At 38.9% G+C, this 14,379-nt stretch overlaps 1 protein-coding gene across 4 annotated transcripts in view; it reads right to left on the bottom strand.

The window, feature by feature from the left end:
- ccser1 (coiled-coil serine-rich protein 1) overlaps positions 1-14,379 on the bottom strand; it is a 138,278-nt gene that overhangs the window by 18,927 nt on the left and 104,972 nt on the right. The gene's annotated exons all lie outside the window — the stretch shown is intronic.

Here is a 14,379-nt window from a genome sequence, read left to right as displayed (position 1 = left end):
ATGGTACAGGGTAACATCAAAGGGGAAAACTGATCCTAATGAGGTAATAGCGGCTGATGTTTTTACATTTGCACCAATTTCCCTCAGCGTAATAACTTCAAAGTGACGTGAAAATTTATGGAAGTCATATTTACCATAAAAATACTACAATAAATAATTCCTTATGTTCCATTTACACATGCTTCTGTTATAACCAAACTGCTCTGCTACCTGCTTCTATTAGAATTCAGAGTAAAAATAGACAAAACCGAATGTGGAGAGACATAATCACTGAAAAGAGTGCTTCCAGGTAGCAACTTTCTTTGTAATCCCAAAAGTGTTTGGCACTTATTGAACGATAATAGAAATGTAATTACATCTAATTAGACTCCATGAACCCTGTATTTAAAAAAAGAAAAGAAAAATGAAGGGTAAAAATGGATAAATGAATAACAATTTCTCCTCCCACATTACAGGCACTGTAGAGGTAGATGTGCTTGCAGGTGACAAATGATCTAAACGCTGTCATAACTTATTCACTACATCCACTAAATATTGATTTAATTAAATTTACTACTACATTATCAATTCAGTCTTTTAACAATTTAAGCATATCTAAATTGTCCTTTGGCCACCAGAAAGAAGAAATGTGACCTTAATTTTATGCTGCAAGGCAGTTATGATCAACATGTGAAAAGCACGAAATACAAATACTTGTCCTTTATTGTTTGTCTATAAAAAGCTTCCAGTTTGGAAAACTGGATCTGACTCTATTTAGCAATAGCAGCCCATTTACATTCCTCTATGTATTTTATATATGGATTAAATAAATATCTTATATCTCTGTCCTTTCCAATAACACAGCCTCCTGTTTTTATTATCTTCCTCTTCTTTCCACATATAGTGGCACAATCTTCACAGCTCAAAGCTGTAGAGGCTATATTTTCCCCTCTCTCCTTCACAACCCTCTGCAGACCTCTCATTCTATAATCTACTTGATTCTCACGTATGAAGCCAGGAACTAATTGCTTTTTTAATAGCTTGGATCATGGTTTATTGTGTGCCAGTGTGCGTCCCCATGCGTATTTGACTGTATAGCTGTGCACACGGGCATTCGTAGAGCAATGCGATGAGGAGCGTTCTGCAAACGTTTTTCTCTTCTTATCAATAAAGATATTTGATGTTGGTCTCAAGCCTCACTGAGATGTTTCCATCATTCATTTACCTTATTGCAAGGACTAACGTGGGAAAATATAGTTTTTGTTTTCCCACATTTTTAATGTTATTGAATGTAACTCTTGGGCATGTCTATATATCATCTGTTGGATGAAATAAAGCTGAATAATTATTCCACTCATTTTTGTGTTCTTTACAACTCTTTAGGGAAATATAAAATTGGTTACTTGTCTTAGCGCATGTATCTACATTTCAATAACAATACAGCACTTGAATAATTATAGTTTAGCTAGCTGGAAGTGAAGTATTTATGTAAAAAATAACATTTGCACCAGTACAACATGCACCAGGACAATGACGCACAAGGCAATATCCTTCTAAAGTAAGAATGAATATATATATATATATATATTTTTTTTTAATTAAGCCAAATTTCTTTTTAAATGACAAAAGGAAAGATGAATATGGTTTTAAGCAGTATGCAGAGAAGTGAAGATATCTGATTAAAACTTAATCACAGGGAGTGTAATTATAGGCTTTAACAAAAAAAAAAACATTAAAAAATAAAAGAGTCTTTATGTTGTGGAAAGTCAAAGGAGCTTGCAAAGAAAAGCGTCTGGACTTCTTTAAGTTGCTTGAAGACGTTTCACCTCTCATCCGAGAAGCTTCTTCAGTTCTAAGGTCAAATGGTGGGGAGTCCCAGATTTAAACCTAGTGGGAGTTTCCCCCCACAGTGGGACAAAAGGACCCCCTGATGATCCTCTAATCGCCTGAGCCAAGGTGTGAAACTGGGTGTGGGTCCCAATCAGCCAGGGTTTCGGGTGAGCTCATTGTGAAACCTGGCCCCACCTTATCATGCGAAATGATAAGGTGGGGCCAGGTCCTTTTGTCCCTCTGTGGGGGGATACTCCCACTAGGTTTAAATCTGGGACTCCCCACCATTTGACCTTAGAACTGAAGAAGCTTCTCGGATGAGAGGTGAAATGTCTTCAAGCAACTTAAAGAAGTCCAGACACTTTTCTTTGCAAGCTCCTTTGACTACGATGACCTGGATGACCGAGAACCTTCACAGACAAAAATATACAAGTTAAGTCAATGAGAAAAACAAATAGAAAACATAAGATAATTAATTGATAAGTATTTGTCTTTTTAAAAATGAAACACCTATCCGTCTTCCACATATAGGCCATCTGTCTACTTTTATGCCCATAATAATAAGTGTGTGTGTGCCATCAATGTGTCGGACCTTTTTTATGAGTCCACGTTACAGTGATGACAGCTTCCATTTTGCTGTATCATACCACGTCTGTCAGTTTCTCATTGTCAGTCATCGTTTCTTCTGTCTCTCCATTACATAGACCATCAATTTCTCTTTCTGCCTATGAGTCATTCAACCCTGTATTTCTTTCTACCTTCCTTTGATGATCAGTAAAAGACTGCTTTGAAATATTCTTCAGGTAGTATGAAAGTAAAAATGACGTAAAGTGATAAAGTGTTACACTGTACCGTATAACATTGATATAATGCATTGTAGAGACTCTATGTAGAAAATATAAATAAAATTAGAATATACACACACTGGCCACTTCATTATCTACACCTTACTAGTACTGTGTTGGACCCCGTGTTGCCTTCAGAAATGCCCTAATTCTTTGTGGCAAGCTTTCCTCAGAGATTTTGGTCTATATACAAATGACAGTGTCACAGACGATGTCCAACTCCACCATATCCCAAAGATCTTGTATTAGACTGAGATCTGGTGACTGTGCATAGCATTGGGGTACAGTGAACTCACTGAAACACGACAATACATTACACCACCACCTTGAACTGTCGATAGAAGCCATGTTGTCAGGATTAAGTCAAATTCTGAATCTAACAACTGAATGGCAGAGCAGAAATTGAGCCCAGGCAACTTCTCAATACTTTTCTGTTTTACAATTTTGATGAGTCTGTGGAAATGGTCGCCTCAGTTTCAGTCTGGCTATTCTCCTCTGCATTTTTTCTCTTTTCCAGACCGTTCACTTTAAACCCTTGATATGGTTGTGTGGGGAAATCCCAGCAGATCAGCAGTTACAGACCAGTTACAGACCACTGGTCTGAGTATTCCGTTTTGACACCATCAAACACGGCATGTTCAGTCACCTTTCTCTGTCATTTTGACACCTGATTTGAACTTTAGCAGGTCATCTTGATAAAAGCCTACAGTGGGGCAAAAAAGTATTTAGTCAGCCACCGATTGTGCAAGTTCCCCCACTTAAAATGATGACAGAGGTCAGTAATTTGCACCAGAGGTACACTTCAACTGTGAGAGACAGAATGTGAAAAAAAAATCCATGAATTCACATGGTAGGATTTGTAAAGAATTTATTCGTAAATTAGGGTGGAAAATAAGTATTTGGTCACCTCAAACAAGGAAGATCTCTGGCTCTCACAGACCTGTAACGTCTTCTGTAAGAAGCTTTTCTGTCCCCCACTCGTTACCTGTATGAATGGCACCTGTTTGAACTCATCATCTGTATAAAAGACACCTGTCCACAGCCTCAAACAGTCAGACTCCAAACTCCGCCATGGCCAAGACCAAAGAGCTTTCGAAGGACACCAGGAAAAGTATTGTAGACCTGCACCAGACTGGGAAGAGTGAATCTACAATAGGCAAGCAGCTTGGTGTGAAAAAATCAACTGTGGGAGCAATCATCAGAAAATGGAAGACATACAAGACCACTGATAATCTCCCTCGATCTGGGGCTCCACGCAAGATCTCATCCCGTGGGGTCAAAATGATCATGAGAACGGTGAGCAAAGATCCCAGAACCACACGGGGGGACCTGGTGAATGACCTCCAGAGAGCTGGGACCAAAGTAACAAAGGTCACCATCAGTAACACACTACAACGGCAGGGAATCAAATCCCGCAGTGCCAGACGTGTTCCGCTGCTGAAGCCAGTGCATGTCCAGGCCCGTCTGAAGTTTGCCAGAGAGCACATGGATGATACAGCAGAGGATTGGGAGAATGTCATGTGGTCAGATGAAACCAAAGTAGAACTTTTTGGTATAAACTCAACTCGTCGTGTTTGGAGGAAGAAGAATACTGAGTTGCATCCCAAGAACACCATACCTACTGTGAAGCATGGGGGTGGAAACATCATGCTATGGGGCTGTTTTTCTGCCAAGGGGACAGGACGACTGATCCGTGTTAAGGACAGAATGAATGGGGCCATGTATCGTGAGATTTTGAGCCAAAACCTCCTTCCATCAGTGAGAACTTTGAAGATGAAACGAGGCTGGGTCTTCCAACATGACAATGATCCAAAACACACCGCCCGGGCAACAAAGGAGTGGCTCCGTAAGAAGCATTTGAAAGTCCTGGAGTGGCCTAGCCAGTCTCCAGACCTCAACCCCATAGAAAATCTGTGGCGGGAGTTGAAAGTCCGTGTTGCTCGGCGACAGCCCCAAAACATCACTGCTCTCGAGAAGATCTGCATGGAGGAATGGGCCAAAATACCAGCTACTGTGTGTGCAAACCTGGTAAAGACCTATAGTAAACGTTTGACCTCTGTTATTGCCAACAAAGGTTATGTTACAAAGTATTGAGTTGTATTTTTGTTATTGACCAAATACTTATTTTCCACCCTGATTTACGAATAAATTCTTTACAAATCCTACCATGTGGATTCATGGATTTTTTTTTCACATTCTGTCTCTCACAGTTGAAGTGTGCCTCTGGTGCAAATTACTGACCTCTGTCATCATTTTAAGTGGGGGAACTTGCACAATCGGTGGCTGACTAAATACTTTTTTGCCCCACTGTACATGCAGGAAGTTGCTGCTGTGTGATTGGCTCATTAGATATTTGTTTTATAAAGCATTTAAACAGGTATACCTAATGAAGCAACCAGTGAATGTATATCTCTTGTTTTCTTTGGACTGGTTTAATGAAATATAGGGTTAAAAAGACTTGCAAATCATTGCATTCTCATTTTAGTCTAAATATTGGCCTAAATTCTTCACTAAATAGTTTGTAGATGTAGATAGAAAACCAAAATTTCTCAAGGGCACAATCCCGCAGCCACACCTGTCCATATTTTCTAACTAGACTTTTCCAAAGTTTATTTTTAGGAAAAGTTCAACACATTTTGCTCCTTTTTTGCTCAATGAACAAACGCTACCCTTTTAAGTCAAAGACACTCTAAATGACCACGAGGGTCTGAATCTGCCCGTTCAACCTCACAGTTGTGGATGGCTACTCGCTGCTTTTCACTTGTTTGGGCTATTCCACGATACACTTGACTCACAATGATGTGATACAGCCATCAGTCACGGCTTCATGTGCACTGATACCATTACTGATGCTGATTTAAAGGATGGACAAAGGACATCTTGACCTCAAAGCATTTAACATGGTTACACACAAATTACATTGCTGCATCACCCTTTCCTGGCTTTCTAAATAAGCCTGCTTCCAACAATTAAGGGCAAATTCCTCAAAATGCGGATTAATGAATTCAAGCAATTTTCTAGTTTATTCCTCATTAAGGTAACAAAAATTGGGCGAAAATCTAGCAGTGCACAGTGAAACTATCAGGGCTAACATTTTAAGTAAACACGTCCAATTAACACTGACTCATTCGGGAAACTGTGAAGTGATGTAACGTACATTCAGTGGCTCCTATCATTATCTGTATTGTTGCACATTGCAGTGCCTACTGGAGGAAGTGTTCCTGACGGCCTTCGGGTTAAACGCCTTGGAGAATTTTACAAGCACTGTATGCTTACACTGCAGGGACTCCTGTTTCCTCTCTGTTGGTACCCATGGCAACTCTGAGATATTCTATCTATGTCCCAATTCTCCAGCTCCTTCTAAAGAAATGTCCTAAATTCTCTTCCTTCCTGACAAACTGTTAAATTACCTCCACTGCTACTGTATTTTATTTCGAATAAATGCACCCCCACGCTAAAAGTCAATGAATGTGTCAGACATGAGGAGCCACGGCCATCTTTGGAAAACTCTACGGTAAAACATAAAATGCATCGGAAAGTCACATGTGTCCAGTTATCCTAAAGATAATCAGATGCTGCTGATGTATCACACACACACACACACACACACACGCCTCGCTGTCTGCAATACATGCAGTTAAAGCTAAACCTAAAATATCTGGATGCACTTCTGCAGGGGTCCATTTTTTACTTATTAGCAAATACAGGCTTTGCTTTAAATAGAATAAAATGCATCCTAACAAATCAAATATTTGCTCGCCATATTCACCATTATTTCAATAAACATATACACTTTTGAATTTATCAAAGCTGGAATGTGAGGTACACTATTTCTCAGTATTACGTTGGTTGCTAATTCAGGCATAGTATGATGATGACATAGTAGTATAGCTTTTTAAAGGGCAGCTATCTAGGAGCTGCTTTTTTAATAACAATAGCAGTGATGAGCTGACCTTTTGCATTTTTCTTTGTCCATTATGGAACAATGAAAAACTCATTAAAGCTGTTGAGGCCCATTTGAGCTTAATATACAGAGACCGACAGCAGCCGATCTAAAACACAGAGAACTGACTCATTGTAGTAAAAAATTTCATCATTTTGAGTCACGCAAATAAATCCCAAATCATGCAAATTTAAAAGCATCCATCTTTCCACATGGCAATATGAAGCTGTAAATGGATATATGCTACAGAGGAATACATTTTTTTAAGGCCATAGTGACTATTTTAGGAATTCTGACTGGGAAAGATTAGCACAGCAAGATTTTTTATTCATCACCTCTCATAGTTTTCTCATTTAAGCAGAAGTGTCTCACCTCCTCTATTAGGCAAGTCTCCCTCGTTGTTTTATTATACTGATTTGCATCAAAGTTACTGCATGAAAAGAAAAAAGACTCAATGAACTCGATAGACAAGGTCACACCACGTATAACGCTCATTAGAAAATTATTAGGTGACTCAGATGGATCAACACGACTTTTAAAATAGACTTCCTGATGTGTGGACAGGTCTGTATATAATAACCATGGCGACGTAATGCAAAATAGTATATAAAGTCCAGTGAACTCTGGGAACCCTAGAAAGTTTAGGCAGAGCATCAACTATTGTTTATCAGCTACACAGCAAGCTAGAAGGCAGAGCTGGATGGTTTTTGTTCTGTGACGATTCCAATAAAGTTTAAGCTACCAAGGTGACTGTGGCATAATTGTGGACAAACAAAGATATGGGCAGTGTTATTGCATTGATTAACATTGCATAATATTTAATATTTGCCTGGTTATTTTTTTTTTTTTACTTGTCTCCGGTTTTACAGCTTTTCATCTGTTCGTGCATACCTAAAATATATATATTTTTTTTATTCTCTACTTTTCCATTAGTCACACATAGTCCGGCATAGCTGGCTTACTTATCTTAAGCAAAGCTGCACCAATATTATATAGCTAATCCATCCACCCACCTAAATCCTCCCCCGTGAGAAAAAAAGAAAAAAAGTTTAAAAGCGACTAAGAAGAATGACTAACAGACTTCATGTTGCATTTTCAGAGAGCGATGCAGAGCAGCTTGACATCACTTCTTTAACTGAAGCAACTGCCTGTTCAAGGATTAGTTTACAACTCTGTTTTAGACCCCTCTTAGATTTAAGCAAGAGAGAAAAAAAGCGTCATTTTAATGTTATTTGTCAGATGTTGTAAATATGCATACATTATTTGCATGCATCTCCCCATGAAAGAAAAACAACATTTGCATCAACTTTGTTGAAGCATCAAATCATCAGTTCCTACTTGTGACAGTTTTAATTCAGTCAGTGAGCTTCCACTTCAGACTTAATATGAAAGGACCCTAGATGGTAATACATGCAGTGAATGTGCCTTTACATCAGTTAAAGGTCAGCTGGCACATGCGGCTGCACCGACCATTTATTAAATGATGTACGTTTATGTCCTGTGTAAAAACTTATGGCTCTTCCTTTTCTCCATCTCTTGTTCTTGCACTCTATTTCACAATTCCTTCTATTCCGCCATTTCTTCTCCCTTGTGTCTGCGCGTCACAGTCTTTCACTCACATGTCATGTTCTTTCATGTTCTTTAGTTCTATCAAATTTAATTCCATATGAAGTCAGGCTGGGGGCGAGTGAGTCACTTGACTTCACGGTGCAGTTTGAGTAGTTGCAAATTTAGCTTAAGACTATTTATAAAGGTGCTGCATTTGTGGTTGATTTTTGCACTTAAAACACTGCTGACACAATTTCTTTAAAACCAACTAACAAGTTAGCCTAAGGAGCTTGGAAAGAAAGTGACTTCTTTACATTTCGTGAAGATGTTCCACTTCTCATCCAAGAAGCTTCTTCAGTTCTAACATGTTAGATCATCATATAAATAGACACTTGTTTTTAACTTCAAACTTTCTTTCAATTTCATTTTTCATCACACTGGCATAACCCAGTAACTGTTGCATCATTTATTAAATTAATTGCTTGGCTGGAAAAATATCAAGAAAACTGTAGAAAGAAGCTCAGCTGAAAAAGGTAGAACCAGACAATATTAGCATTTGTCTTGAATGGCTACTGTTACAGCTAATTAATTAGCGCATTTGCTGTTGGAATAAGTAGGTAATCAGTTCAGATCTAGCAAGTGTGGCTAGTTTGAGATTAGAGACTTGCAAACGCAAGTTGAATGCATACTGAGTGTTGTGCTTAAAACTGAACAAAATCTGAGGCAGCACAACAGGCTATTCGAGACTGAGTAAGGGTGTCTAACAGTGAACCTGTCTGACACCCATACCTCTAAGGCCTTTCTTATATATATTGTAAATGCGGTCTATCTGTCTCTCCATCATGCTCTCACTAATTCACCCATTGTTCCCCTTAGTCTTACCCTAATTAATACTCTTTATCTACCTGTTTCTCTTTCTCTGCCTCATCCATCTATCCTTCCATCCATCACCCTTGCTGGCCTGCCCAGGTCATTACCCACTGTGATGATGGTTTTGTTGCACTAATTAGGCTAATTATAGTTGTCAGTTCTAACCTGGTCCTCTGCAGGGACTTTGTGATCCTACTGTGACTCGATCTGACCTTGGCTATTGACTGTGTGTGCATGTGTGTAATACCGCTGTTGCCATATCTGACCTCAACACTGCACATGTTGCCCCCGTTTTCACTTATTTTAAATTCTCTCTTTCAGTTTGTGTCTGTTTGTTTCCCTTCTAACCACCTCCCACTTGGTAACACTTACACTAGTTTTTTGGACCGTTCTCACCCTTTTATACTTTACCTGGCACCACACACATAAATCGCCCCATTGTGAGAAAACAACATGCAATTTAACTTTACTATTTCATGACCAGTCCACAAACGTCTAATGTTTTATTCTTTCAGTTTTAAGACGACACTAGATCTGAAGTTGTCGACCACCAGTTCAATTCCATTTTACTCGATCAAATAAAAAGCAAATATAACACACTCTCTGCTAGGCAATGGGAGTTGCTCTGAACCTATTTATGTGCAACAAGTATGAGCTTTATCTTTTTTTTTATCATTAAAAGTGCAAATTGTCTTTGTGTTTTTCAGTTGGTGCAGTTATTTTGGTGACTAAGTTGTTTTAAAATATATATACTAGACAAACATTACAACCTAAAATCTACAAAACTAATCAAACTCATTATTAGACTGCTGCCAGGGTCCAAATTTGAATATTTAAAGGTAAAAGTCAAAGTAAAGCCTAATCTGTCAGGAAGGTAAAAACATGTGTCACAATAACTGTGTCACATGACAAAAGTTTGACACCACCACTGAAACACATCAATATGTGAAATTTATTGCTATAAGTAGTTATTATTGGAGAGCGGCAGTATTTAGGAAGCAAGGCGAATCAGTTGAGCCACTGACTGTTGAGTAAGTTCCAAACCTCCACTGGTGTTAACATCAGCATACAAACTGTACGCCAGGCCACATAGCCTACCTTGGAAATTTGTTTGCTGTTTTTACATGAAGGTAGTGCTGCTACAGGAGACATGTTCATATAAATGACATAGAAGATGTCACCTCATCTGTTCTGTGAAAGCAGTGTGGAGTCGTGATGCCAAATGAGAGTAAACGCATTTGATTTAACCTTCCCTAAAGAGTAGCCATGAGCTAAATGGTTGCTCCAAGAATGACTATTACTCAGAAGCCAGCAATTTCCTAATGTTGTAAACCTGCTCAACATTTGGCAATAAACCCCATTCTGATTCTGATTCTGATAAGGTGGAGCAATACTTCCTATGGTGAACATCTGTGGCTATTTTAATTATGCACATGAACACAAAGTCACTGAAAGATTATTGAATGTTTATCACTCTGAGAAGAATAAACTCTATTAGGTAAACTGGTTTTCTAGCTAGTTAAATTTAAAGTTAAATTTCTGCTCTCTATAACTGTATCTCCTTCTGTCATTTTCAGCTACAATATGCCGTTATATTAGATAAATATCCAATATATGCAATCATACTGTATTCTATATGAGCAAACGTTATATTTTGAAAGTATACCGATACAACAACACATAACACACATTTCAGCAGTTTACTCACATATTTATATGTTTCTTATTTCCAAAAAGTGGCTATACAGTAACAAAGTGGAGAAAAGAAAGCCATGCGCCATTATAAACATTAAAAATAGTGAGCAGACTTTTGGTGTCTTAACAAATATAAATTCAAGAGACAAAGAAGAATTGTTTGCCTTTGGCTGTGGACCTGTGGTCGCATACTCACACATTCAAACTGTTTATTTCTCACATTTGTTTATTACTTCTTTTTGAAAAAGAAGATATGTGTTGTGTTATCATTTGGTGAGATATATTACACCTGACACAGATAATTAAAGCAATAGGATTTACATTGTCCTTACACACCACGTCTTTTGGCTGCCTGCACTTTATGTACCTCAAATATTATTTACCACTTAAATTCCATCTTTTATTGAAGTGTTTGTGAGTGCTTGACCTCTAACTGTTTTTTTCTTTGGGTTAGCATCTTGTAGCCTGGAGCAGCCAGGGACTGAACCACCATCCTTCTGATTAGCAGATGACCTGCTCTACCACCTGAGCTACAGCCACCCCTTAGTGGCTCCAGGAACCCCTGGCAACCACTGGTCGCTAGCAAAAAATATGTATTCTCCAATAACTAACTGGGGAATTCTTGGCTGTTACTGGGTGAACTCAGTCACAAGACATGTGCTGTACCAAAAACCTTCTCGTGAATGCTTTGATCACTAGCAGATTTATGTGGTCACCCCCAATATGCATGGAAGATGCCAACTTGTCTGCAAACAATCACTTACTAACCACAGAGCGGTAAGCAGAATAAAAGGTGTTTGGTAACAGTGAAACCGACACATTTTAAGGAGAAGTTCCAGCAGACACTAAGGGTTTTAGCGAGTAGTTATCAAGTGTCGGCGTGTTCCATGCAAACTACAATCAATGAGGTTTTTGGTGCAGCGCCGTCTTTGCGACCAGCATCAGCCTGCAACCTCCAGGCCCAGCATTAGTTCTAGTTACATGTATTTCTGAGTTAATTCGTGTTTTTACGATGATACCTGATGCGATCTGTAGAAGTATGTATATGGGTGTAAAAGCTGGACTCATTCAGTCTCAGTAGGAGCATTCCTGCCTAAGGGTCTGACATCTCTTCCTAATTTTTTTTCTTACATTTCTATTTCAGGTTGCCTTTTATTTCCACTTTACTCAGCCTCAAACCCCCTGTAACCACAAAGCATCTCTGCATGTCTGGTCCTGTCTCATTCTGGCTCTCAGCATGTGCTCCTCTTTAGACCGCTTCCATCCCTCCCTCTCCCAGGCATCTTTCTGCTTTAATGAAACAGATGTCCCTTCATTAATAAAGACCTGCTCTAACATGATAATGAAGGAATGAGCAAGCGTGCACAATAGACGGGGTGAGGACGCATACAAATGGATAATATTTAACATATTTGTCCGCGTCATACTACGAGCGAGAACACATTGTATTACATCAGGAACACATAACCTCACAAAACACACACAGACTGTTACGTGATGTTATCAAAGTTTTTCCATAGGCTACTGTTTTTTTAAAAGTCACTATTGGTTAAAAACACAGATATCGTGCCATACGTTAAGTCACACATGAAATGCTGGAAAGGATTTTTACTGCTCAGCTGTCCATAAATTACGCAAAGAAATAGAGCGTTTACCTGAGGCTGAAGCACAGTGTGAATCCCCTCATGCCCATGAAAGAGTACGGTAGCTAAAGGAAGTGCTTGGTTAGTTTCAAGGAGAATTTAAGTAGCTTCCTGTTGTGCTCTCATGTCTTTTCCCCATTGAGATTCCCATGTGCTGAGACATACCAGCTGTTCACAAAAGCTCTCATCACCACTCTTCCTCAAATACAGATTTGTGTAGCATAACCGCACGTGTTCCTATCCACTTTTTAATACTCAGTCATGGGAATTATCTTTTTAAAGCTACCGATCTTCTGCTTCTTCTACTACCACTACTACAGATCAGTTAATCAATTTTTAATGTCCAAAATACTGCCTGTCCAAAACAAATCAATCAGCCAGTGAACTCTGGAGAACGGGGCAGGGGAAGGTGAAGAGACATGGGAATTGGAGGGCTCCAAGGGCCACCGCGCTCTCAACTTCACACAGCTGGCCTCTTCGTTTTTGCCTCCCTGTGAACCACTAAAGGAAGGAAATGAAGGACCCCACTCCACTTTCAAAGGGAGAATAACTAGCTTTAAGGTCTCCAAGCTGCCTACCATTGTTTTTGTGCTTGACGCTAAACACTGTTCTGTTAATGTTTCATATTTATCACAGTCAGACAGAAACACCTCTTGAAATCATCAGCTGTGGAAAAACATGTCACATCATTAGAAAAGGGCAGACAAAATGTTAACTTCTCCCTGATAAAACACTAGAGACAAACTGAGCGTCGTGGCCTTCCACTCAGTGGTGAAATACTGAATTTCTTTCAGAGGCCGATTCAGTCAGCTCCAAACTGATTACGCTAACAAGCCTCCGCGTTTTCTCTTCATTAGACCATTTGCTCAGCCTTGTCCGTACTGGCCAATTTAAAAATCAAATCAGACTAACTCTGACTATTTTGTCCAATACAGGGTAATGCACAGAGAGGACGCTATTATCTGCCTAGGCTCATTGCTGAACACTGTCTCTGTGAGCTGATGAAAATATCATCACAAATAGCTCTGGATCTAATAGACGACACACAAATACAGAGAAGAAATATTTAGTTAGATGTCAGCGTTGCTTTTGTATAAAAGCCACAGACTGACCTTTTATAATGTACCTCTGTTTAAACAGGGATCTACACTAAAAACAAAGCATCTTAGGCCAAAACAATAGATGGAAGAAGAATCCAACCGGTAAAGGAAAACAAAGACATCCATGTCCACTTCCACAGGAACAAAACTTCATTCCTATGATTCATTTGTGCCTTCAGGTATATCAAATAAGCATATACATGCTGTGCGATGTGTATAACGCAGTTCGATTATGTGACAAATTTGATTTGAGATGAGTCTTGACACTTAAGTCAGTCAAAAAATGCAATGCAATCACAGCTATGCAAATCACCAGCCATCAATCAAAATGGCCAACCGGTAGCTTCCCTCGGCATAAATTACTTGGCGACAGGTAGTTTGGGCATGCAAATCAATAGTAAGTCAAACTGGTTGATTTTTTTATAGCTCAAACAAGAATCATGTAGAGTGTACAACAAGATTTAAAAAAAAGGCTGATTAAACAAGAAAAGGAGATAATGAATGTTGAATTTTATGGCTATTTTAGGGACATCAAACTTGACATAATAGGATTATCAAATCATCATTCTCACATGCCATTATGAGAGATGGGTAATGAAACTGGTGTCGGAGTTAATAAATTGTCCTGTAAATCTTTTCAAGCTGGAGAGAGATATCTTTTAATTTGCTCATATTAGTACAGAGCTTGTCAAAGAGAAAATTATGCCAGAAATCATCATGCGAAATTAAAGAAGTTACTTCTTTTATTGTGTTACAGTTAGAAACTATCCTGTTAAATTGATCTCAAGTCAATGAATAGTGAAAATAATGTCTCAGCAGTCTGAAGTGGTCGTCCTGCTACAATCAATCACTGTCTTCTTTTTTTCCCCTTTTCCTGAATTCTCACAGATGCTGTTAGACTAACAGATGGAATTTGATTTCCATCT

This window comes from Maylandia zebra, linkage group LG12 (genome assembly GCF_041146795.1).
Source record: "Maylandia zebra isolate NMK-2024a linkage group LG12, Mzebra_GT3a, whole genome shotgun sequence".
In the NCBI taxonomy this organism is placed as follows: domain Eukaryota; kingdom Metazoa; phylum Chordata; class Actinopteri; order Cichliformes; family Cichlidae; genus Maylandia; species Maylandia zebra.
This window is presented reverse-complemented; position numbering and strand designations above follow the sequence as displayed.